This window comes from Ornithorhynchus anatinus, chromosome 4 (genome assembly GCF_004115215.2).
Source record: "Ornithorhynchus anatinus isolate Pmale09 chromosome 4, mOrnAna1.pri.v4, whole genome shotgun sequence".
Classification (NCBI taxonomy): domain Eukaryota; kingdom Metazoa; phylum Chordata; class Mammalia; order Monotremata; family Ornithorhynchidae; genus Ornithorhynchus; species Ornithorhynchus anatinus.
This window is the reverse complement of record NC_041731.1, coordinates 41,444,974-41,471,660: the sequence shown is the minus strand read 5'-3', so window position 1 is coordinate 41,471,660 and position 26,687 is coordinate 41,444,974. Positions and strand designations below refer to the sequence as shown.

General features: G+C 43.5%; 1 protein-coding gene across 2 annotated transcripts in view; it reads right to left on the bottom strand.

Annotated features, from left to right (window-relative positions):
• Positions 1 to 26,687, bottom strand: part of NACC2 (NACC family member 2) — a 134,882-nt gene that overhangs the window by 71,885 nt on the left and 36,310 nt on the right. The window lies entirely within an intron of this gene.

Here is a 26,687-nt window from a genome sequence, read left to right as displayed (position 1 = left end):
GGCTGCAGCCTTTAAACCCGAGTGGAAACCCGGAAGGCAGAGAGGACAGAGTGCACGTGGCACTGTGCAAACCATCCTCATCGGAACCTAGCTCTCTATGCGGGTTCTCGGTCCTGAAACCTTCTACATCTCAACCACCGGCTTAGATCGAGAAACACCAAGTCCCCTCCTCTTTGTGCTCAGGCGCTCTTCCTCCTGCTTTCCCCACCATACACCCAAAAGGCCTGAACTTTTGACTTCTAAAGTCCAAGCCTGGCTATAAAACTGGGAAGGATGGAGGAGCAGAGGCAGGGGAAAGAGTAGCAGGGGAGAGGGAGAGCCTTGAAAGTGTTTTCAATGTTACGAGTTCCAGAGAATGGGTCTCAGGAGCTCTAAATAGCTATTTGGTGGTGGCAGGAGCAGGGTGGCTCTCTAATACTGAGCACCTACTGCAAGTTTCAAACTGTCCCTATTCACAGATCCATTCATACCCCTCTCCCTCACACCACCTATGTACATGACCCTTATTTATCTGTATGTATAAATACACATATTTAGTATATCATATGTAGTATGTAAAATAAGTATATTAATAATCATAAATATTTTGAAGCAGCATGACCTAATGGATATAGAGCCCGAGCCTGGGAGTCTGAAGAAACTGGGTTCCAATCCCAGTGTTCCAATCCCAGTTCTGCCACTTGTCTGCTGTGTGACCTTGGGCAAGTCACTTAACTTCTATGTACCTTAGTTACCTCATCAGTAAAATGGGGATTAAGAGTGTAAGCCCTATATGGGAGAGGGATTGTGTCCAACCCGATTACCTTGTATCTCCTCCAGGGCTTAGTGCTGTGCCTGGCACAAAGTAAGTGCTTAACAAATACCACAATGATTATTATTATCAGTATTATCCTTACTATTATCTGTCTCCCCCTCTAGACAGTAAATGCCCTGTGGGCAGGGAATATGTCTACCATTTGTGTTTTACTGCACTCTCCCAAGTGCTTAGGACAGTGCTCTGCAAACTGTATGCACTCAATAAATACCATTGATGACAATGATGGAGGAAAGGGAATGGCCCTAAAAGCCTCTTGGGATCTGATCCTGTTCCCTGAGACAGGGAATCAGCAGGACAAAACTTCTGAAGAAACCTTATCAGGCTACCGAAACCTCCCCAGATGTCTTTTTCCCGCCCACTTCCCACACCCCTCTCCTAAACAGAGCTGCTTGTTTATAAAACTCCCTGGGATCTCAGATAAAAGACATTATCATTCAGAGAGTGGAAGATGAAACTCAATGACCCCTGAGACCAGGCCCTAAAAAACAGAGTTCTTTAGAAAACATTTTCATGCGTTTTGTTCAGCTCCACTTTGAGATTTCCCAGGAGCCCATCTCTGCCCTGCCCATGTTTATGGGAATCTGGGGACGAGGAGCACGTTGCCATCTGCTTAGGAGCATCCAAAGACGTCCCAGGAAAGGAAAATGGATTCCTAAATCAAAGGGAGTCGAGTGTTTGCTTAGTTTCTTATTGAGAAATGAAATCCTGCGTCAGATCTGGCAAACCAGAGCAACGACTCTGAATCACCTCTTGAATTTTCTAATGTTCCTCCTGGGAGCAGTGAAGGTAAATATGTTAATTTGATTTCAATCATGATTTTTAAAAAAAAGCAGCTCATGCTATATTAGTTTAGGGTATGGAGTCTTAAAACTATTCAAGCATTTCTGCATATTTTATACTCAGCAAATAAAGTTCCGAGGTTCTGTGAGGCAGCTAAGAAATTATTCTGAGTAAGCAATAATGGGATGTGTGGTATAAGAGTCTGATACTAATGGTAATTTTTTCCCACTAACTTGAGCATTGCAGCAGCTTAGTTGAAATCTTTAGGTTGTTAAAAGACGCAGCTTTAAGATTTCAGTAATTGCAATGCTCACACTCCTGGAGAAGCAAATGCTCTGGTCTTAAAGATACTTGTCCCTTTCCCTGGGTTTTGGAGCAGTCCAGCTTGGAGGAAAGATACTGTAACATTCGGCATGCATGGTTCTTTCTAGCTTTATGATTACCCTTTAACTTCAGGTCTCTTCCAAATGTCAGTCGGCATCTTGGAAACAGAATCCCAAGGCTGGAAGGGTTTCTGAGAATAATAATACAAATTGTGGTATTTATTAAGCATTTACTATGTGCAGAGCACTGTAGTTAGCACTGGGGTGAATACAAGCAAAACGGGTTGGACACGGTCCCTGTCCCGCATGGGGCTCACAGTCTTAATCCCCATTTTACAAATGAAGTAACTGAGGCACAGAGAAGTGACTTGCCCAAGGCCACACAGACAAATGGCAGAGCTGGGATTAAAACCCAGGACCACCTGACTCCCAGGCCCGTGCTCTATCAATAAGGCCACGCTGCTTCTTAAAGTCATCAAAGTCATAAAAGCAGCATAGCCTAGTGAAAAACAGCCAGGCCTGGGACTTAAGGCCTGGGTTCTAATCCCAGATCTGCCACTTACCTGTTCAGTGACCCTGGGTAAGTCATTTAACTTCTCTGGGCCTCAGGGGATTCAATAACTTTTTTTTTTAATTCCTTAGACTGTGATCCCCCTGTGGGACGGGGACTGTGTCTGACATGATTATCTTCAGTGGAAAGAGCACGGGCTTGGGAGTCAGAAGTCATGGTTTCGAATCCCGATCTGCCCCTTGTCAGCTGTGTGACTTTGGGCAAGTCACTTAACTTCTCTGTGCCTCAAGTTACCTCATCGGTAAAACAGGATTAAAACTGTGAACCTCATGTGGGACAACTGATTACCCTGTATCTACCCCAGCGCTTAGAACAGTGCTCTGCACATAGTAAGCATTTAACAAATACCAACATTATTATTATTATTATCTTCTATCTATCCCAGCACTTAGGGATGGTCCGTGGCACTTAAACACAATTATTATTAATTTCGTTACTATTACAACTTTAACAATTCCATTCAGGTGATAGTTGATCTCTCTCCTGGTCAGCCACGGGCTCTTGACTCTGAGGCCACAAAAAGCTGACGGCCTCACCACAGAAAACAAAAATGATAGATGTGTGTGAACATCAGCAAACTTCAATGTGAAGGGCTTATTTCCGGCTGGAGATCTGTCAGTTACCTAAAGCAAACAAGCAGGGTATCCTCAGTCTAAATCCTCTAGACTGTAAGTTCGTTGTGGATAGGGAATATGTTTATTGTTACACTGTACTTTCCCAAGTGCTTAGTATAGTGATTTGCCACAGTAAGTGCTTAATAAATATGAATTAATGAATGAATCCACAGTCAATTATATTTACTGATCACTTACAATAGGCTGAAAACTGCCCTAAACCCTGGGAAGAATACGTGGGTATTATTTCACACCATGCCAGGCCCACAAGGGACTCACAATCTCAAAGGGGAGAGAAAAGGAGGAAAGAGAGAACAGACCCACAGGGAAAAGGCAACAATTAAAATGAATCAGAACAGGAAAAAACAGATAAAATAGAACAACCAAACAGCTTTAATGGTGAAAATATAACCATTCTTTACTGTATTGCTCTTGCATGTCTCACAGGTCAGGGGCAGACTGCCCCATGTGAAAAAGTGCCCCAACCTTTCCAACATCCTAAATGCTACAATGCCAGGCCCCTACCCGCCCTCTGTCACCAAGGGACCAAATATCATGAGTGGAGCAAGTATCACTGCTTGAAAAACCTTGGGTGCAGAATCCTCTGAGTAACAGTCCTTCACTTACTTGAGGCCTAATAATAATAATAATAATTATAACAGTGGTTATTAGTTAAGCGCTTACTATATGCCAAGCACTGTTCTAAGCACTAGGGGTGATACAAGCAAATTGGGTTCGACACAGTCCCTGTCCCACATGGGGCTTACAATGTCAATCTCCATTTTACAGATGAGGTAACTGAAACACAGCGAAGATATGTGACTTGCCCAAGGTCACACAGCAGACAAGTGGGGGATGGGATTAGAACCCATGACCTACTGACTCCCAGCCTCCTGCTCTGTTCACTAGGCCACGCTCAAATTGCCCCTCCACCCGACTCCCCTGCGAAGCAATCCTGACTTCTCCTAAACTGCCCCTGCCCTGGTTTTCAAACAAAGGGTACGCTGCCAGGAAGGACCTTGGCTTCTGTAGCTCATCCTAAACTGTAACCCAGCTGAGGAAGATCAAGTGAGGTGGCACAAGACCTGAGTCTGAGCTGGCACCTTGGCTTCCCAGACCAGAACGGCAGAGGCAAAACCGCAATCGTGGCCAAGCCGGCATGTAGCCACAGGAACAGCGCACAATGGAGGATCAGTCCCATGTGTGGGCAGTGAGGAAGGGAAGTTCTGCAACTGTCTTTTTCGTTCCACACACACACACAAACACACACACCACACACACATCACACACAGTGTGACTGCTGTCCATGACGACACCCATAGCATAGAGGCCTGGGCACAATCTCTGTCCCTCATGGGGCTTGCAGTCTTGATCCCCATTTTACAGATGAGGTGAAGAGCCTATGCCAACTGCCAACCCCTCCAAATAAATCAGGACAAATTTAATGTGGCCAGTGGAGACAGGCAAGGGAGTCCAAGGACCTGAGTTCTAATCTTGGCTCTGCCACTGGTCTGCTGTGTGACCTTGGGCAACTCACTTCAATTTTCTGGGCCTCAGTTACTCCATTTATAAAATGGGGATTAAGACTGTCTGAGGGATAGCAATTACCTTGCATCAACCCCAGGACTTAATTCAGTGATTGACTCTTAGTAAGCGCTTAACATGTACCATTAAAAAAAGTCATCATTTCAATTTCTTCCACCACTTTCCTTGGGAGATCATTCACTCTCTTGACTTACCACCATCAGTCTGCATCCAAACAAATTATTGAGGATGCTGAGCACCAGGAGATGAAGTCTCTCCCTCACCCCTCAGCCCCCTTCCCACCCAATAGGGAGGTTGACATCCTTGACAATCACTTGGCACTGGATTCCCTCCTTTTACTCCTACTTCTCCTTTAGGCCATAAGCTCCCTGTGGGCAGGGAGCCTGTTTACCAACCCTGTTATACTGTACTCTCCCAAGTACAGTGCTCTGCAAACAGTAAGCCCTCAATAATTTCCACTGATTGATAGATTGATTCTATCTCTCCAGCCCATAGTGAGTTCTATCCCAAGCATCTATCCGGTGTATAATGAAGTAATGCACTAATCTGGGAAGCTGGGAATTTACAATCCAATCGTATAAACCAACTCCTTTAGCGTCTTGACTACAGGTGGGAACCAACCTAAAGCAATCCTGACCAATATGAAGCTCTTGTGTATTTTTTAAAAGCTGTCTCTAGAAAATTATGTGTGGGTGAGACCGGATGGTCAAAGAAACAAAAATAGGGGGTTTGGGGTATGGTACATCAGTCACACTGGGATCGGGGACGAGTCAACATTATTTAAAAAGTCAGTGGACACTGAGTCATCAATTATTGAAGTTATTAGATGAGAAACCCTTGAGATATACAGTGTAACGGTGAGTACATCACTCTCTTTTTAGTCACACGAGCACAATGTAAGACAGGTCCTTTTCTAAACCAAAGAGAAGACATATAGAACATGTTTGTTGATGGTTAGCACTGGACTTGAGAATCACTGAAGTACACCTCGCTTCCGCTGCACAGTAGCTAATCTTTCTGAGTCTTTCCTTGGGATTTTTTTCAGCTCCACATTCCTACCTACATGTCCGATCCATTCTCACTTCACTAACAAGATAAAGCACATAAAATAAAGTCTGAGGGTTAACACTGGACCCAGTTCTTTTCGATTTATTCTATGTAGCCATACTGGAGAATACACCAAAAATCCCGGTGGTATTAGAACACACTTCTGTCACTCTGGAAAACTCGACAGACTTCAAATGTTATGTTAAGTCCTAAAGATAGCCATTCAAGTATTGCTGTACGCAGAAAAGGATACCTAGAGGTACACACCCAAGAAGTCGTTCAAATCACTGTAAACACCAATTCGCAGTCAGCCAGGCATCATGGGCTGAAGGGAGGCCTAAGGAAAACTAAGGTGATGTATTAACCTGCACATGGGCAGCATCATACACAAAGACCTATATTAATAATACTAATAATGTTGTTATTTGTTAAGCGCTATGTGTAGAGCACTGTTCTAAGCTATTCTAAGATACAGGGTAATCAGGTTGTCCCACATGAGGCTCACAGTCTTAATCCCCATTTTACAGATGAGGGAACTGAGGCCCAGAGAAGTCAAGTGACTTGCCCAAAGTCACACAGCTAACAAGTGGCGGAGCTGGGATTCGAACCCATGACCTCTGACTCCCAAGCCCGGGCTTTTTCCACTGAGCCACACTGCTTCTCTAACAACACAACACAGGGCTACACTCAGTCACAGATTACTTAGATACACAGATACTTGGGCAGTAAACTAGTGATGCAACAGTAGACAAGGAAGTCTCAACTGTGGCTCCTTCACTTCTCTGCTGTATGACCTTGGGCAAGTCACTTAACTTCTCTGTGCCTCAGTTACCTCATCTGTAAAATGGAGATTAAAACTATGAGTCCCACGTGGGACATGCACTGGCCCAACTTGATTATCTTGTACCTATCCTAACACTTAGGGTAGTGCCTGGAACATAGTAAATGCTTAATACTATTTTTTTAAAAAACAAAAAGGGGCAAAACGAATCACAAATGCTAATACATAATCTCAAATGCTAATACATCTTCTGGGCAACTGTCAAAAAAATGTGTGTGACAATGACATGGTATTAGGCTGCAGGCCAAACTCAAGGTTGTCAGAGCTGTGCTGCAACACAACTTTCACTCCATCCGCGTGACTTCCATCAATCAATGTTATTTATTGAGGGTTTACTGGGTGCAGAGCTAAGCGTTTGAGAAAGCACAGAGTTGGTAGATCCATTCCCTGCCCACACTGAGCTTACAGTTTAGGGGACTATGGTCTAGACCTTGACATCCCCCAGAAGATACAACCACTTATGGGGTGTATGCTCAATATCGACCAGCAATACATGATCGCAAGCACAAAAGCCCTGGTCTCTTAGCGCTGAAGCGATGCTCACCTCAATAAAGATGCTTGGTTGGGGAGAAAAGATGAGGATTATTTATTTACATTAATGTCTACCCCCCATATTATTACTAATAATAGTAGACATTATTTACATTAATGTCTACTAATGATAACAAAGTTCACTGTGGACAGGGAACGTATCTGCCAACTCTGTTGTACTGTACTCTCCCAAGCACTTAGCACAGTGCTCTGCCCTTAGTAAGCTCTCAATAAATACCACTGATGATGATGAGCAGGATACTAAGAGAGCTGCATAAAATTGGGAATCTGAAAGCAAGGGGATAGATGAAACATTAAGCCTGGTTTCCTAGCACTGAAGCAATGCTCACCAAAGATGCTCCATCGGGAGAATGAAGGAGCATTATTTATATTAATGTCTAATTCCCCCTCTAGACTGTAAGCTCTTTGTGGGCAGAGAATGTGTCGGTTTATTGTTGCATTGTGAAACATTTTATGGATACAATAAAATAACTCTTCCAAGAATTTAGGGCAATGCTCTACACACGATAAGCACTCAATAAATACCACTGATAATAAAGCCTCAGACAAAGCTGCAGTCTGGCTGAAAGATGGAAGCAAACTGCAGGAGATACAATGGCATGGCACATTGCAATCAAGAAATTAGAGGCTCTTTGCGAACAGAAACTTCATTGAGAGAAGTTTTCTCTCGAGTGAGAAAAATGAAAACAGAGCCAGGCGCTCAAACAAGTAGGATGATAGCACAAAGAACAGTCTTTGTGAGTGCACAAAATCTGATCAGTACTTTGGGTCCTGCAACTGTCTTTCCACCTACCGCAGTGCAAATGCGCACACAGGTGAATTTTGCCCATCAGTGGTGTCATCTTAGAGCATGAATACTACTTCTCCTAATAGTAATAATAATACCAATGATAATGGCATTTGTTAAGTGCTTATTAGGTGCCAAATACTGTGGTATTTATTAAGCATTTACTATGTGCCGGGCACTGTAATAAGCACTGGGGTGGATACAAGCCAATTGACTGGACACAGCCCCTGTCCCACATAAGGCTGTATCAATTGCCACTTTACAGATTAGATAACAGGCACAGAGAAGTGAGGTGACTTGCCCAAGGTCACATGGCATTTAAGTGGTGGAGCCAGGATTAGAACCCTGACTCCCAGGCCCATACTTTATCCACTACGCCATGTAGCCATGAGGTACCAGAGCAGCGTGGCTCAGTGGAAAGAGCACGGGCTTTGGAGTCAGAGGTCATGGGTTCAAATCCCGGCTCGGCCACTTGTCAGCTGTGACTTTGGGCAAGTCACTTAACTTCTTGGTGCCTCAGTTACCTCATCTGTAAAATGGGGATTAAGACTGTGAGCCCCACGTGGGACAAGCTGATTCCCCTGTGTCTACCCCAGCGCTTAGAACAGTGCTCGGCACATAGTAAGCACTTAACAAATACCAACATTATTATTATAATCTCTGTCCCGCCTGGGACAGACCTTGTTCTCTGTCACACTTCAAGGGGATGGGACACAGTTATTTAAAAACCCATTTTACAGATGAGGAAACTGAAACACAGAAGCTAAGTGCCTTGCCCAAAGGCTCACAGCAGATATATGGGGGAGTCAGGATTCAAACCCAGGTCTCCTGACTCCCAGTCCTGTGCTCTTTCCACCAAGCCACACTGCAATCTGTAGGTTCCTGCCCATTCTGATGGGGGGCTAGGATTAGGCTGTGTGGATCAGGCCATAAAGTATTACCCAGTGTGGCTAATGGAAAGATCATAGGCTTGGGAGTCAGAGGTCATGGGTTCTAATCCCGGCTGTATTTGTCTGCTGTGTGACCTTGGGGAAGTCACTTCACTTCTCTGTGCCTCAGTTACCTCATCTGGAAAACGGGGATTAAGACTGTGAGCCCCACATGGGACAACCTAATTACCTTGTATTGACCCCAGAGTTTAGGACAGTGCTTGGCACATAGTAAGCGCTTAACAAATACCAATATTATCCCTTTTAGACTGTGAGCCCATTGTTGGGCAGGGATTGTCCCTATCTGTTGCCAAACTGTATACTCCAAGCGCTCAGTACAGTGCTCTGCACACAGTAAGCACTCAATAAATACAACTGAATGAATGAATAAAATTTCTATCTCCCAAGCGCATTTGTCTGCTTCACCAACCTGAACAAAAACCTACCTGTAGGAGTGATGCACGGAAAATAAAAGCAAAGTGGCCTGCTGAAAAGAGCACAGGCCCTGGGAATCAGATGACTTGGGTCCTAATCCCAGATCTGCCACTTGTCTGCTGTGTGACCTTGGGGAAGGCACTTAACTTCTCTGAGCCTGAATTACCTCATCCGTAAAATGGAGATTAAGACTGTGAGCCTTATTTGGGACAGGAACTGTGTCCAATCTGATTAACTTGTATCTACTCCAGTGCTTAGTACAGTGCTTGGCACATAGTAGGTGCTTAAATATCATTTTTTTAAAAAAAAATAGTTCTATGCATCATTGTGGGGAGTCAAAGAGGAGAAGAATTCTGTTTAATCAGCTGGAAGTTTCAATTGCTGAGCACTTGGAAGATGTAGAAATGCTGGTGAACAAAATACTTTTCTTCATTTCCTGGGAAACGAATTCCTTATTTGGTGTCTTAGGAAAAAAACATTACTTGACACCTGGAAGCAGGCAGTGAGGTGGTAACATGAAATCTGCATTTTGTCAACAGGGAAATTGAGGCCCTCTCCAATTAAACAGACCTTGTTCTTAAAAAGAAGATATTAAATTAATTTAACAGACAGACACGGTTCCACAGCCAAAGCCCATCAAAGCACATTAACAATGACATATGCTTGAGGCTCATTCCTTTTTATATCATTTGGGGAAGTTTTTAAAAAAGGAGCACGCGCGCAAGGCTCTCTCTCTCTCTCACACACACACACACACACACACACACTTTGCAACTCCATAAAAGAGGTCAGGCACGGGGAAAATGGGTCAGGTCAGCATGGACAGCCAATCTACCTGATCTAGGACACCAGACTTGCAAATAAGAACTCTTACCAGCCCAGGAGGAAGTCGGGGAACAAAGTCTGTGAAATCAGTGCCTCTGACTACCTTCTGAGCCCAAGTGGTTCCTCCCACTGAGGGGGCAATCAAATGATCATCTGTGAGGTACAGGGAAACTGTCACCCAGATGCCAGAGTTCAAATCCCACTTCTTCTCCTGGAGCACTGGGTCAGAATTCCCACGGAGATGGGATAGAAGGCTTCCGACACCGGTCAGACCAACCAATGGCAACAATGGGGTCTAGATTATAACTCGGCTGTTGTAGTAATGGGCCAATAAGCAGCAAAGCTGGTTGGGTGACAGTTTCTTCACTGCAGGCAAAGGTAGCCAAAAAAGGGGATTTTGCTTCAGCAAGCAGAAAAAATGGGGCCAGCTTCTCCATGTGCTCCACAAAGGAAATAAATATTGATCATGGGAAGATGAAAGATGTTTTTCCTTTATAGACATCATCAGATCAAGTATTCTCATACCTGGGAGTCAGAAGGATCTGGGTTCTAATCCTCACTCCTCCACTTGTCTGCCGTGTGACCTTGGGCAAGTAATTTCACTTCTCTGGGCCTCAGTTACCTCATCTATAAAATGGGGATTAAGACTGGGAGTCTCTTGTGGGACAGGGACTGTGTCCAACCTGATTACCTTGTATCTACCCCAGAGCTTAGTAAACACTTATCAAATACCACAAAAAAGGAGTGATAACCCCCAAAATACATAAACGTACATAAACCATGAAGGGAGGCCCATCAGAACTGAGAAATGAAACTGCGGGGTGGGGTGAGTGGGGAAAACCAAAACCAAGATAACGTTAAGACCTTACGCTGTTTGAGTTGCTAATGGAGCTTGTAATACACAGGATTTTTTGACGGGGGGAGGGGGGCGATGGGCGGGGGGTTGTTTTGTCAGAGGGGCAACAAAATAAAAATGAAACTTGCAGCTTGAAGAGTTTCGAAAATCATTTACAAAGTCAGGAAGGGTAATCACCAATAAAAGAGAGTGATGGGGATATATGAAAGTGACAGGTGGGGAATGCTTAAGATTGGTATTCCAACTGTAATGGGGTGTGTAAGAACCTCTGCCTTCCAAACTACTAACTTAAAAAGAGGGAAGGGATGGGGACGGACCCCAGAAAGCACTTAATGGTTAAAATAAAACCAACCACACTGGAAGGGAATTGACATTTTAGAATGCAATGGCTTCTCTGGAACAGTTACAATCAAGTAGAGTTATATATTTAGACCTCTTTTAAAAAGTCTGACCAAATTTACATCCCAAAATAGCTCAAGAATGGTTGCATTTTTCTTTGGTGCCTTAAAAAACATTGCTGTATCTGTTTGCATGTTTCAGTACATGGAATAAAGGGTGTGGAGTATAAATCCAGAAATGCTCCCATTATAAGCCATACACAATTCCCTTAGGAAGTTTCAGATAAATTAGTAACTGCAATCATAGCTCTCAGACCTTATAACGACCCTCTTAGCTCCTCTCCTTTTAGTTACAATTCAGTCAATCATTTGCATATATTGAGTGCTTACTGTGTGCAGAGAAATGTACCAAGCACTTGGGAGTAAATGACAGGGTTGGTAGACATGGTCCCTGCCCGCAAGGAACGTAAAATCAATCATTCAATTTATTACTTACCTTCAAGAAGCGTAAAATCTGATGAAAGTCAAACAACAGAGTAATAATATATGGCCCTGCACATCAACCTCAAAATTGCATTTATTTTCTGATGATTTCAAGACTTTCAGCTTCCTCTCATATTCCTTAACTTTTGGGGAATCTGGGGCAGTGATAGAGGTGCCCTAGGGCTATATTCTGCTTGTCTAAGCAGGGCTCAACTCGGGATGTAGCTGTAGCTGATGTGGAGAGCCAGTGGTTTTATTCATTTGGGCCAGAGATGGCTTTGGCAACTCCAATCCCTCTGGCTGATTTTCTTGGGTGACTTGATTGTTTCTCATCCCAGAATGGACTGCTAATGCATTCCATTCTGGGTAGTATTCACTTACAAGGCTGAAAAGAAAGCAGATCCCCCAGGTCTGAGGAATCTCTTGTAGACCAGAATCCAGATCTTCTCATGAACACTGTCTCCAGGACCTGCTGCAGATGCTGTGGTGAGAATCTGGGTACAAAGCTTTGTGGGTTTATCTGCAAAGCAGATTCTAGCAGGTGGGAGGTCTTCAAAATGCTGATATTTGGCTACCTTTGGCAATTGTTCGGATCATATTTTCATGGTTATAGACCACCACTCTCCCCACCTTCAAAGGCTTACTAAAATACCTCCTCTAACAATCCTTCCCCAACTACAACCTCATTTCCCCTACTCCCTCTCTCTCTCTTGTGTCACCTATGATAATAATAATCATGGTATTTGCCTAGCACTTACTATGTGCTACACATTGTACTAAGCGCTGGGGTGGATACAAGCAAATCGGGGTGGACACAGTCCCTGTCCCATATGGAGCTCACAGTCTTAATCCCCATTTTACAGAGGAAGTAACTGAGGCCCAGAGAAGTGAGGTGACTTGGTCATGGTCACAGAGCAGACAAGTGGTGGAGCCGGGATTAGTGCTTTACAAACAGTAAGCACTCAATAAATATGATTATTTTTATTATTAATAATAATAATAACCCAGGTCCTTCTGACTCTCAGCTCCATGTTCTATCCACTAGGCCATGCTTGGATCTGAACCCCTTAAGCACTTGATATACACACCACATTTAGTCTCACAGCACTTATGCACAGATCCATAATTTATTTATTCAATTTAATGTCTTTCTCCCCCCTATAGACTGCAACCTCCTTGCGGGCAGGGAACGTGTCTACCAAACCTAGTATATCATACTCTCCCAAGTGCGGAGTACAGTGCGCTCTGCACACAGTAAGCACTCAATAAATACCACTAATTGACTTAATTCCTCATCACCAAAGTAGCTCATTGCATGTGAACAATTCTACTATGGGCTACAAAGTTACCCAGGCAAGTCACTGTAACCTGCCCTGGACAGGGAGAAATTTATTTTGGGACAGTTTTAGAGAAGACGAGACCAACACAGCTATTCATACTTGCAAAACTGAACCAGTCTCCACAATGAAGGAACCACGTAACAAGAATCAACAAGGATAGAAAGCTATATTTGCAAACAGGGAACTGAGTTTCCTTGCTTAGTTTCTCCCAGCATGTAGTTTAGTGCTGTGCAGATATAGGTGTGCCTTGCTTGCAGTTAAGACAGATCAGAGACAATGGGTTAGCTGTAATTCCAAGTACAGTCCAGTATGAACTAACCATCCGTGCCCCCAGCCTTGCTAAATCCTGAACGGGGACCCAGGATTGAAGGATTTCTTGTAGGCCAAAATCCAGACCAGCATCAGCCTCCTCGCTGACTTTCCTACTTTTGGTCTCATCCCACCCCAGTTCATACTTCACTCTGCTGCCCACTTCATTTTTCAAAAAAAAAATAATTCAGTCCACATCTTCCCAGGCCTCCAAAACCTCCTATGGCTGCCAAATCATCTTCACATTAATCCTCCAGAATGTAAATTTGGTGTGGGCAGGAAAAGTGCCTACCAAGTCTGCCACATTGTACTCTCCCAAGCACTTACTTCAGTGCTCTGCATAGAATAAACCCTGAAAAATACAATTGACTGATCAAGCAGCATCTCCTTACCATAAACTTTAAGGTTCTCAATCAGCTCTCCCCTTCCTACTTAACTTTGCTAATCTTCTACAACCCAGCCCACACTCTGCTCCCTTAAATCCAGCCTACTCTCTGTACCTGTCTCATCTCACCACCAATTCCCTTGCCCACTATCTCCCTCTGACCTGAGACTCCCCCCTCTTCATATCTGACATGCCACCGCTCTCCCCATCTTTAAAATCTTATTAAAATAAAATTAAAATAACAGTTCCCCTCTATACTGTAAAGTCGTTGTGGGAAGGGAATGGGTCCGTTATATTATCATATTGTAATAATAATGTTGGTATTTGTTAAGCACTTACTATGTGCCGAGCACTGTTCTAAGCGCTGGGGTAGACATAGGGGAATCAGGTTGTCCCACGTAGGGCTCACAGTCTTAATCCCCATTTTACAGATGAGGGAACTGAGGCACAGAGAAGTTAAGTGACTTGCCCGCAGTCACACAGCCGACAAGTGGCAGAGCTGGGATTTGAACTCATGAGCCCTGACTCCAAAGCCCGTGCTCTTTTCCACTGAGCCACGCTGCTTCTCTTGTACTTTCCCAAGTGCTTAGTACAGTGCTCTGCACATATTAAGCGCTCAATAAGTATGATTGATTGATTGACTGAAGAGGGTCACCCTAATTCCTCACTTTCCCACTCTATTCAGGCTCTCCTTTACATCATCTATGCACTAGGATTTTATCTGCGCCCCTTAAGCACTTTGATAACCCACACTCAGCACTTAGGTACATATCCCTGCCATTTCCCTTATCTGCAATGTTATTCTAATTATCATCTCCCTCACTAGACTATAAACTCTTAGAGGGCGGGGAATTGGGTCTACCAACTCTAATAATAATAATAATTATGGCATTTGTTAAGCACTTACTAGTGCCAACCATTGTTCTAAGTCCTGGGGTAGAGAGAAGGTAATCAGGTTGACCCACATAATAATAATAATAATGATATTGGTATTTTTTAAGCACTTACTATGTGCAGAGCACTGTTCTAAGTGCTGGAGTAGACATAGGGCAATCAGGTTGTCCCACGTGAGGCTCACAGTCTTAATCCCCATTTTACAGATGAGGGAACTGAGGCACAGAAGTTAAAAGACTTGTCCACAGTCACACAGCTGACAAGTGGCAGATCTGGGATTTGAACCCATGACCTCTGACTCCCAAGGCCGTGCTCTTTCCACTGAGCCACGCTGCTGGCTCAGTCTTAATCCCCATTTTACAGATGAGGTAAGAGGCACAGAGAAGTTAAGTGACTTGCCCAAGGTCACACAGCAGATAAGTGGCAGAGCTGGGATCAGAACCCATGACCTCTGACTAATAATTATGGTATTTGTTAGGCACTTACTATATGCAGAGCACTGTTCTAAGCGCTGCGGTAGGTACAGGGTAATCAGATTGTCCCATGTGGGGCTCACAGTTTTTAATCCCCATTTTAACAGATGAGGTAAATGAGGCACAGGGAAGTTAAGTAAGTGACTTGCCCAAGTTCATACTGCAGACAAGTGGCGGAGTCGGGATTAGAACCCACGACCTCTGACTCCCAAGCCCGTGCTCTTTCCATGAACCCACGTTGCTTCTCAGCAGCTCTACTGTACTGAATTCTCCCAAGCACTTAGTACAGTGCTTTGCATATAGAAAGTGCTTGATAAATACAGTAATTGATTGATTAAAGATTTCTGGAGGTCCCTCTCTGTGATTTGGCTAACTTAAAAAGCTTTCTGAGCTTCTAGTTTGAATCAAGACATTAAAAAAAAGAATCACCTAGAAGGGGAAAGCCATAATACCAAAACATGCCCTTCCCTTGTCTTAATCCCTAATCTTTGCAACCAGAACATTAATAGCTCAGAAACTTCCAAGCAACACGGCATACTATAAACAGGTATAAACAGGTGGTTTCACAGAAATCCACACCCATATACTGGGGGCTGATGAAAATAACATGTTGAGTGAGAAAACACCAATGAGGGCAGGGTTTCGTGGGTTTCTGAATTCCTCAAAAAAAGCCTGAAGGTTGAAGATGGAATAGTGCAAGGTAGATCTGAGTAAATCCCAGATGGCATGCAGATGGCATGGACTAGTAGAAGGAACACAGGCCTGAAAGTCAGAGGAGCTGGGTTCTAATCCCAGCTTCACTCATTGCTTGCTGTGTGAACTTGGGCAAATCACTCAACTTCTCTGTGCCTGTTTTCTCAACTGTAAAAGGGGGACTCAATACCTGTACTCTCTCCCCATGCAGTACAAGGACTGTGACCAACTTGATTAACTGTATCTAATCCAAAACTTAACACGTGGTAAGTGCTTAAATACCAAAACATCAACAATTCATTCAGTTGTATTTATTGAGAGTTTACTGTGTGCAGAGCACTGTACTAAGCACTTATGGCACAGCGGCCTCTCTGCTGGGTACCCTCTTAATTGATTCATTCCCAAAAGGTTTCCTCAGTCAGGCCTTGGCACTCTCTCAAGCACTTAGTACAGTCAGTCAGTCAATTCGATCGTATTTATTGTGTGTTCGTTTACTGTGTGCAGAGCAGTGTTCTAAGTGCTTGGGTGAGAATAACACAACAATATAACTGACGCGTTCCCTGCCTACAACGAACTTATAGTCCAGTACAGTGCTCTGCATCCAGTAAAGTGCTCAATAAATACTACTGATTGACTCAAGCATCCACAACTTGACAATGAGGCCATATTCACCCCCAATTTACTCCAAGCTTCCGCACCATCTTGCCAAGCAGGGAGCCTTTGAAGCTTAGCTTTAAGGCCGGTGTCTGGTTCAGCTCCCTCCTCTCCCTTCTGGCGGGGGAGAGGCTATGGGGGTAAGAGAAACATGCCGACGAATCAGAATCAGTGGGCTGCTTCTGACACTGCGGAAAAGTTAAGACTCTTGGCAAAACAGCATGGAGAGGGGAATTAAAGGTCCCGGTTTACTGAATATTCCACTTTGCCCTGATGGGGGTGAGGCCTGGACCTTCAAGAGGTCAGCTACAGCACCATCCACCCTCACAGAACAATCCTCCATACAGCCAAATGCCGTCGCAGGCTGGGCAAACACTCAACTCTTTTAAGAGACGGTCAGAACACACCCTTTCCTGAAACCCGGGGTAATTAAGGCTTTGTTGGAGGGGATGGAAGAGAGTTAAAGACAAGGGCATGGAGGGCAGGGAAAGAGGAAAGGAAGAGCGCAGAGGAAAAGCTTTTAAACTTCTCTCGACCTAGTCAGATTCTCTTGTGGAGAGGCATTATGATGATTTACAAAAATAAAGGTCTTAGTGGTATTGCTTGCACTTGACATTACTGATTCCCTCCTATAGACGCAAATGGAATCAGACCAACTCCACAGTCACTACTGCCCTTTTCGGTGGATCAATCTATGCAGTCCAATCTCCAGAAGAAATTCATTGTACTCCAGGCTATTCAATACATCACAGGGCTTTAAAGCACCAACTATCTGTTTTTTTCCCCTTTTCGAGAAGGAGTTGAAACAGGCATATAGGAATGAAGACTCAGAAGGTTGTAGTCTGTGTTAGACCTGTACTTTATTTTCTTTTAATTCCTCCTCCCCAGAAGAAATAACAGAAAATGTTTTCCATAAGCAACTGATTTCATTAGCTAATTTTACCATCACTTATGGTCGGCTTTATGACTAAGATTTCATGCTGACTATATTAATCCTGTCAAATTTCTGAGAGAGAGGAATGATACTGTATATTTTATGGCCGCAATAACTTCTAGTCCATTAGACATGCATGCTGACATGAAAGTAATCAAATTGATTTTTTTGCCTATTACAATGGAGAACTTTGTGTGAGCAAATAGTCTTTCTGGCAGAGGACTGAAAACCTCAAGAACCTTACATTCACTCAGGAAATTAAGAAATCGCCACAAGATACAGCTAAGAAATTTGGATATTCTTCTTACTCACATGCTATTTTCACTGAGAGAGGAACGTTTTAGTCAACCATAAGGCTACATCAGACAATGCAAGGAATAATTTGAGGTTTTCAAAGCAATGTAGACATTACAGAAGATGCAATTAGCTGTTTTTCCAGTATCAAGGGTTCCATTATTTCTTTACCTCGACTAAAAGACATGCTGATTCTGTTGTGTAACACAGCATCTCCATCTCGGAGTAAAAATGCACTTAAATTTTCCAACACAAACAGGAGAGAGGAAGTGGGGGCAGAGTGAAGGGAGGTTTGTACTAACTGTGTTTAACAATTTTGTCCCGATACTTTACCAAAAATCCACAAGATACTGGTGATATTTTGGGGAAAAAGAAGGAATGTGGTTGGGGGAGGGAAGGGAAAGAGTGGTGGGGGTGGTGGAGAGACAGAGAGCCCCAAGTGAAAAGAAATACAGACATTGTGGAAGGGGAATGACACAGATTCAGTGGCAATTTGATGCCCCATTTTCAGGCTTAGGGGGATGCTTCCGATTCTATCAGATCCCTGCAGTGAATTGTCTTTGACCCCAGACAACCCTTGCTTTACCCCAGCTGTGCTTCTATGGTAGCTCTATCACTATCACGGCACCCCATTTCAGAAAGTCAGCAAACAACTAAGTAGAAAGACCCACCCAAAGACCAGCAGAAGGAAAAAAACACCAGTATGAGGCAAACACCCATTGAAGTTTGAAGGTGGGAGCTTCAAAATCAGAACTTTTGTATAACTGTTATTATTCGGAACAATATATTGAACCCATAAGGAATTTGTTACCAGAAAATTGAGCTGGTGGAAAATATGGAAAGGGTCAAGTGGGGTTTGGATAATTTCATGGACAAATGAGAGTCTTATGTTACTAGAGGGAAAATTAGGAATGTAGGAATTAAAATGAGATATTTTCAAAGTCACATCCCTAATGACCAAGATGGTGTCAAGGGAAATGACCAAAATGTTCTTCCAAATGTCCCTTGGTGCCCCTGTAAGAGACAAAATACTGGATTGGCTAGACCAATCAAAACAGAATGTGGAAAATTTGCCTGCTTTCACCCCTCCGGGCTCCTTTTCTAGCTCCTGGGGGTAAAAACAAAGATTCAATTCTACCAACTTATTATTGGTCAATGTACCACTGATGGCTCTTGAGATAATCAAGGGTCCGATAAAGCTTCCTGTCAACAGCAGATTAGAAAAACTAGGTTGGCTGAATAAAGCCAAGTTCATTTTTTAAAGCTTTCTCCTTTCTTCTAAGCTTGAAAGAAAAACCCCCAGTCATTATTTCTGGTAATACTTTGAGGTTCTCTATGGAGTTGTGGATAAGGGGAGGAGAGAGAGAGAAAGAGGAGTAGAATTAGCTAGCAAGTGCAGTTATATCAGGTTACCTGTTTGGAGGGAGATTTGTACATACAACACGCCCTCCTAGTAAAGGATGAGCAGGGGAGGGAGGAGGGAAAGTAACAAAGGAATTCCAACATGAGTGATCTAAGGCAGAGAGACCTTTTTCTCTCCCTCACCTGCTAAGAGTCAGGGATTACTAGTCAAGCTTGGAGTCCAGTATGCTAATTAGCAAGGAGGCAGTTGGAGCTAGTGAACTTTGTTATGGGAGTGACCAAGCAGACCTGCCACTCAAGAAGCTAAGGCCTGGGAGGAACTTCTGATCCTCACTTTGTGATTCTGGAGCTTTCTCCCTTCTCCAGGCCAACACCAAGGTTCTCAAAAGGAGATATGAACATAAGCCTCCCGTGGCTTAGTGGAAAGAGCAAGGGCTTGAGAGTCAGAGGACGTGGGCTCTAATCCTGCCTCCGCCACCTGTCTGCTGTGACCTTAGGCAAGTCACTTAACTTCTCTGCGCCTCACTTAATCTGTACAATGGGGAGCAAGACTGTGAGCCCCTTTTGGGACAACCTGATTACCTTGTATTTACCCCAGTGCTTAGAACAATCCTTGGCACATGGGACTTAACAAATATCCTAATTATTATTATTACGATCCTTAGAACAATTCATTCATTCAGTCATATTTATTGAGCACTTACTGTGTGCAGAGTACTGTACTAACCCCTTGGAAAGTACAATACAGCAAATAAAGATAATCCCTGCCCACAACTAGCTCACAATCTAGAGGGGGAATGAATGAATCCAGAAATAGGATTTATTGAGTACTTGGTATTGTATTCTATTGTATTAGAGTATAAGCTGGGTGGTTCATGGTGTTGTGAGTATTTAAGTGCATAGAGGAAATGCTTCTTTGGTGGGGAAAAGGAGGAAGGAACTTTGGAGTGATTAAGACTGGGAGGGGAACAGACTTCAGGTGTTAAATGGGCTAGAAAGGCTCCATTTTGGTCCTGATTATTAATTCTTAGGTCTTTTAGATATCTGAGATGGGCAAAGTTGGAAATCTAGTTCACAGAGCCATGAGGCAAGGATAATTTCCCCCATTTACCCTGTGGATAGGAGAACCTAGGCTTAGGCGAAGTGGCAGCTGGGGATGTAACATAGGGAGATTAGAAATTAATCAGGAATGGCCTCCTGGAGGAGATGGTTTTCAAAAGAGTTTTTAAGTTGAGAGAGCTATGGTGTATCAGGAAGGGTAAAGATATTTGAGGCGGGGGAGGGGGGGGTTTGAGCAAGAAGTTAGCAGTGGGTGAGAACAAGGCACAGTGGAGAGATTTAGTTTACAAAGAACAAAGAGTGCTAACTGGATGAAGTAGGAGAGGAGAATGGATAAAGAGGAAGGAGAGGACGCCTAAACTTCCTAAAAATCAATAGTCAGTAACCTCTGCTTGAAAGAGCAATCATGGGAAGTTTTTTGAGGAGTGGGGAGGTGTGTGAAGAATGACATTCCAAAAAACAATGTGGGGGAAAGATTGGGCCATAGACTGTAGAAGGGAGAGACAGGGAGGTTGGTAAGGAAGTTAATTCTGTAGTCAATCCGGGATATGAGAAATGCTTGAACCAACGTGGTAGTCATTTGGATGGAGGAGGGGAAACAGATGCTGGAAATGCTGTGAAGAACTGATAAGATTTGGTGAAAGACTGACTACGAGTTTTGGAAGAGAGGGAAGAATCCAGGAAAATGCCAGTAGGCTTGATGTCAGAAGGGATGGTGATGGTGTTTACTGTGATGGGTGGAAAAAAAGACTGGGGAAAGAAGATGAGAAATTCAATTTTCAACTTATTAAGCTTGAGGCAGTAGCAGAACATCAGGTTAGGGATGACCTAGAAGCAAGAGGAAATGTGAGATGGAAGATCAGGAGAGGTCAGGGGTATTGAGGTAAATTTGAGAGTCAATCATGTAGAGAGGGGATTTGAAGCCAAGGGAATGGACGTCCTCCCCAAAGGAGGGAGTCTAAATTGAGAAAGGGAAAGGGCCCAAAACAGAACCTTGAGGGAAAGAGAGGGAGGGAAAGGAAGAGCTGGCAAAAAGACGGACCAGAGAGGTAAGAGGAGAAACAGGAGAGAAATGTGTCAGAAGCACTGAAATTAGATAGTGTTGAAAGCACATCTCCCCCAAGAGGCCTTCCCAGACTAAGCTCCACATCTCCTCATCTGCCACTCACTTCTATGTCACCCTGACTTGCTCCCTTTGCTCTTCCCCTCTCCCAGCCCCACAGCACTTATATATTTACCTGTAATTTTATTTATTTGTATTGATGTCTGTCTCCCCCCTCTAAACTGTAAGCTTGTTGTGGGCAGGGAATGTCACTGTTTATTGTTGTACTGTACTTTCCCAATTGCTTAGTACAGCACTCTGCACACAGTAAGCACTCAATGAATAAGACTAAATGAATGAATGACAAAGGAGTGCTTCACAGTGTAAAAAGCAATCGAAGATGTCATGAATGATTAAGATAAAGTTGACTGTTTGATTTACTGAGATGGACATTGATGACTTTAGAGAGAGTGGTCTCAGCAGAGTGAAGGAGGCAGAAATGAAACTGTAGAGGGCCCAAAAAGGAGTTGGAAGGTTTGGGAAAGAGGGTAGTGGGTGTATTTGACCCAATTAAGAAGTTGGGAACATGAATGAGAGCCAGGAAATGGGGTGGTAGCTGGGTGGTACAGTGGTTCCAGAGGGGTTTATTTAGGATGTTGAAGACATGCGCATGACTGAAGGAAGAGGTGAAGCCATTAAAGAGTGAGTGGTTGAAAATGGCAGTTAGGGAAGAAGAGTGGGCCCAAGTGCTTTCGGGTGAGAAGGGATGGGTTACATGACCAAGGTAGGAAAATATGAAATGAATGATACCAGGCCTTCAGGAAAGCTCACCCTCTCCTCTTTCCTCCCTACTGCATTTCCCAACTTGCAATTTTGCTTACTTCCAATTATACCCAGCTTCAGGTGGTGAATGAGGCAGCTGCCTTGGGATTCAAGTCATTGGGTGGCAGCAAGGAAGATTAAAGTTTTAAATGCACCCAGCCCAGGCTGGAAGTGGTGCCAAGGATGAGTGATCAGTGTAAACAGGGACCTGAGATGAAACTGCAATGGTTCTGGAGTAGGGTTGATTTGATAATAACTTTAGAGGGTCTGTTCTTGCCCCCTGAGCCCACCTCTGCCTCTCTCCCACCCACTGCACACACACCAGAAATGCTTAGAGATGGAGGGTTTGAACCCACTTTCAGATGACCGCTGGTGGGGGAGGCCTGCCTTGCTTAAAATGGTTTCCTCACTCTTTCTTCCCCAATGCCTCTTGAACCCAACATTCTAGCATTGTTTGTTTGGAATTGACTCTGAAATCATTTACCGTACACCCTCCCTCTCTAAATGGCAGGGTTATTTTTTTGTTGTTTTTCTTTACTTCTCTTTTAAACTTCCCTAGCCCGGTGAATTGCTAACGAGTGACCTGAAAAGAAGTTCGCCTGTCTACCTTCTTTTGCCGAGCCTCCAAGCACGGCTCCTCATGAAAGTTGTTTTAACTGGACAATTTTCCACTTGATTTGCAGTCCTCCTCTGGCAGCTCTGTTCCACAGACAACAAGGCAACGGTTCAAATAAAAAAAGGCATACAGTATAATCATCCAGAGGAATGGTCAGTCGCTAACAAGAGACCAACCTGAGGAGAAGCTGGTCCCATTTTTCAAAAGCCAAAGTTACCAAACCCATGGGGAGCCTTTTGTTAGCCTTCAGTGAACTCATTTTGAAAGAGCCAGGATTTATGTATCCTTATCTTCTCTCATTAGATTGTCAACTCAAGGGCAGGAGAACAACTACTTTAAGCACGTTCTCAGTACAGTGCTCTATACACTGTAGGCATTGGGTCAATCCTGATGATGATTATATACTTTACAACAGAGAGGGGTTTAACAGTGGTGGAAATGGAAAAGATTTATTCTGGAACCTCTCCCTTTATTACTACTTACTCCCTTGAATCCTGATGAGCTCCGGATGTCCTAGAATTCTACCCACTGCCAATTCTAACCCAATCCTTGGCGCGAGCACATACACACACACACACACACACACACACACACACACACACACACACAAAATCAGGTCTTCCTGCTCCTATTCCATAATAACTGCCTCCTGTGTCTCCCCACTCAAGTCCTTACTTAGCTCTACTGCCTGAATCATTTTTCTCAAAAACCATTCAGTTTAGATCTCCACACTCCTCAAGAATCTCCAGCAGCTGCCCATCCACCTCCGCATCAAACAGAAGCTCCTTGCCATCAACTTTAAAGCACTCGATCAGCTTGCCCTCATTTTACCTCGCTGATTTCCTACTACAACCCAGCCTGCAAGCTTCGTTCTTCCAACGCCAACCTACTGAGTGAACCTTAATCTTGACTATCTTGCTGCCGACCCCTTGCCCATGTCCTCCCTCTGGCCTGGAACTCCTTTCCCTGTCATAACCAACAGATCACTACTCTCCCCACCTTCAAAGCCATACTAAAATCACATCTCTTCTGAGAGGCCCCCTACTCCCTCTCCCTATGAATCACTCTTGTATTTAGCTCTGTGTCCCTTAAGCACTTAATAAGTCACCCCACTTTAAGCCCCACAGCATTTATGTGCATATCCAAACATTATTTTAATGTCTCTCTCCCCATCTAGACTGTAAATTCCTTGTGGACAGGGAACATGCCTGCCAACTCTGTTCTACTGCATTTTCCCAAGCCCTTAGGGCAGTCCTCTGCACATAGTAAGCACTCAATAAATCTCATTCATTGACTGATTGTTCTGCACCCAATAAACACTCAATACCACTAATTGATTGACTTCTAGAGTCAAAAGAAGGAAAGATCTTTGTAGCTGCTGTCAACCCAAGAAAAAGAGGGAACAGAAAAAACAAAGCTAGACCAGGTTTGTATCTCTTTAAAATTCTACAAACAAATGGTGAAGGATTATGTTTCTTTTTATTTTCACACTGAGTAACAAGGTGCTGGGCAGGCCATTTTGAAAACGAATTTGAACTATTTTTCTAAATTAAAAATATACTAGTAAAGAGATCTGGGACTGTCTAGGGGGAAATTAACATCCCTTCCTTCCAAATTTGCCTGCCTGACTGAGAAGGCAAAGGGCTCTGATTCTGGGACAGATAATAATAATAATAATAATAATTGTGGTAGTTATTAAGCACTTACTATATGCTGGCCATTATACTAAGCACTGGGGTAGATGCAAGCAAATCAGGTTGGACACAGTTCCTGTCCCATGTGGGGCTTAGTCTCAATCCCCATTATTCAAATGAGGTAACAGACACAGAAGTGACTTGCCTAAGGTCACACAACAGACGAGTGGCGAAGAACCCAGGCTAGTGCTCTATTCACTACACCATACTGCTTCTAAAAGGTTACACAGATAATGGTTTCAGGAACAAGCAGAGTCAAGCAGACCTCCCACTAAAGTAATCCAAAGTGTCCTTTGTTATACAAATGAAAGAAAAACCACACAACTTTCAGTCTTTCCGGTTATTAGAAATCTTTCAAAAAGGGGCAGGGTACAACACATCAAGGAGTTCTCTCATGACCTCAGGTGGTATTGCCATGACAACTGAGTTTCAATCCTCCAAACATGGAAATATTCATTTGCACTAGTGTGAAATAGAATAATTAAAGTGAGAGGTTCTCAGCTTGGAGGGCTAGAAGAAGTGTGTTGTGGGGGGTGGGGGGGAGAAGGGGGAGGAAGCAGGGCAAAGAAATTCTGAAAGATAACACACATTACAATTTGCAAAGAGTAAGTTGGCTAGAGCCTCATGAAAACTTAGGAAAAAGAAGAAGAAAGTCACATCTAACTACTTGGCATTATTTAATAAACAAAATATCACTTGCCAGTTCTCTTAAATATAAATTCTTAAACTCCATGACCTAAAAGAAAACAACTTGATAAACAAAATTCGAAGGACTAACAACTACTGCTAGCTGTGTGTATTATTTAAAAAGTCCCAAGAGTTTTACATTTTCCAAATATTTAAAATTTAGCCCAAATTAGCTCCTCCTCTTTCTCCAATAAGAGTCAAGCTATTTTAAAACTTCATCCATTTCTTTTTAAATTCTGTCTAATTCTAAAACAATTTTGCCTCATTTCTGTTTAAGGAAGACAGCTCTACTAGTTGGCTGTTTCTAGTTTGAGGTGTTCCTTAAGTCTACTCCAATCATTGTTATTTACTGAGTGCTTACACTGTACAGAGTACTGTTCTGAGCTCTCCGATACAACAGAATTGGTAGACCCATTTCCTGCCCACAACGAGCTTACTCTGAGAGAGACATGGTTTTTTCCCCATGGGGACTGGAGAAACATAGCAGCAACTCACCATTACTGTATCTGTGGTGTTCAAGCTGTACAGCTGGGGAAGGGAAGGGAGTGGATTTCTTGTTCATTCCTGACAAACTCTAGCTTCCTCGCATTGTAATCTTCTATGAGAAATGGCTGCAGACTTAGTCCAACCTCAGATGTGACCCACCAGTCAACAGCACTGCCGTGCAATTCCAAACTTGTTCAGGAAAACAGGTCAGTGAGGAGAGTTGGCAGACAAGTTGCTGAGATTTTAGGAACTTTGTCATACAGTATAAAGCCTCAGAACACCTTTCTGAACTAAAATGGCTCAGAATGTGTCTCAGAGAGAATTGAGGGTGGATACTTGGACTAATAACATTCTGCAGTTGTGGGATCCTTGCTGTTGTGGGAATACAGGCAGTCCCTGGACTTATGACATAACTGGTTCCTGAAAACTGTCATTAGTTGAAATTTTTTTCAATCAGAACACAGGAACGATATTATAAAGGGCTGTTGTTTCTTCGTGCCTTATTTTTGCACAAATTACTCAGGATTGTACCATTACGGACTACAGATAAAGCCATGTGGCCTATGACACACTGGTTCCTGAAAACTGTCATTAGTTGAAATTTTTTTCAATCAGAACCCAGGAACGATATTATAAACGGGGGTTGTTTCCTAGTACCCCTATTTTTACGCAAATTACTCAGGACTTAGTTGTACTGTTAGAGATTCCAGATAAAGCAGTGTGGCGTAGTGGAAAGAGCACGGCCTGGGAGTCAGAGAACCTGGGGTCTAAAGCTGGCTCTGCCACTCTGCCAGCTGCGTGACCTTAGGCAAGTCACTTCTCTTCTGTGAGCCTCAGTTCCCTCATTTGTAAAATGAAGGTTCAATACTTGTTCTCCCTTCTACTTAGTCTGTGAACCCCATGTGAGCCCTGATTATCTTGTACCCAGCTCCGCCCCCAGCAGTTAGTACAGTGTTTGGCACATAATAAGTGCTCAACTAATAATAATAATAGCAATAATGTAACTACTTTAATGTATTTATATTGACTCAGAGAGATTCCTGGATAGGGTCAGCATGGCATAGTGGACAGAGCACGGGGCTGGGCACCAGAAGGCTGTGGGTTCTAAACCCACTCCGCCATTTGTCTGCTGTGTGACCTTGGGCAAGTCACTTCACTTCTCTGTGCCTCAGGAACCTCATCTGTAAAATGGGATTGACA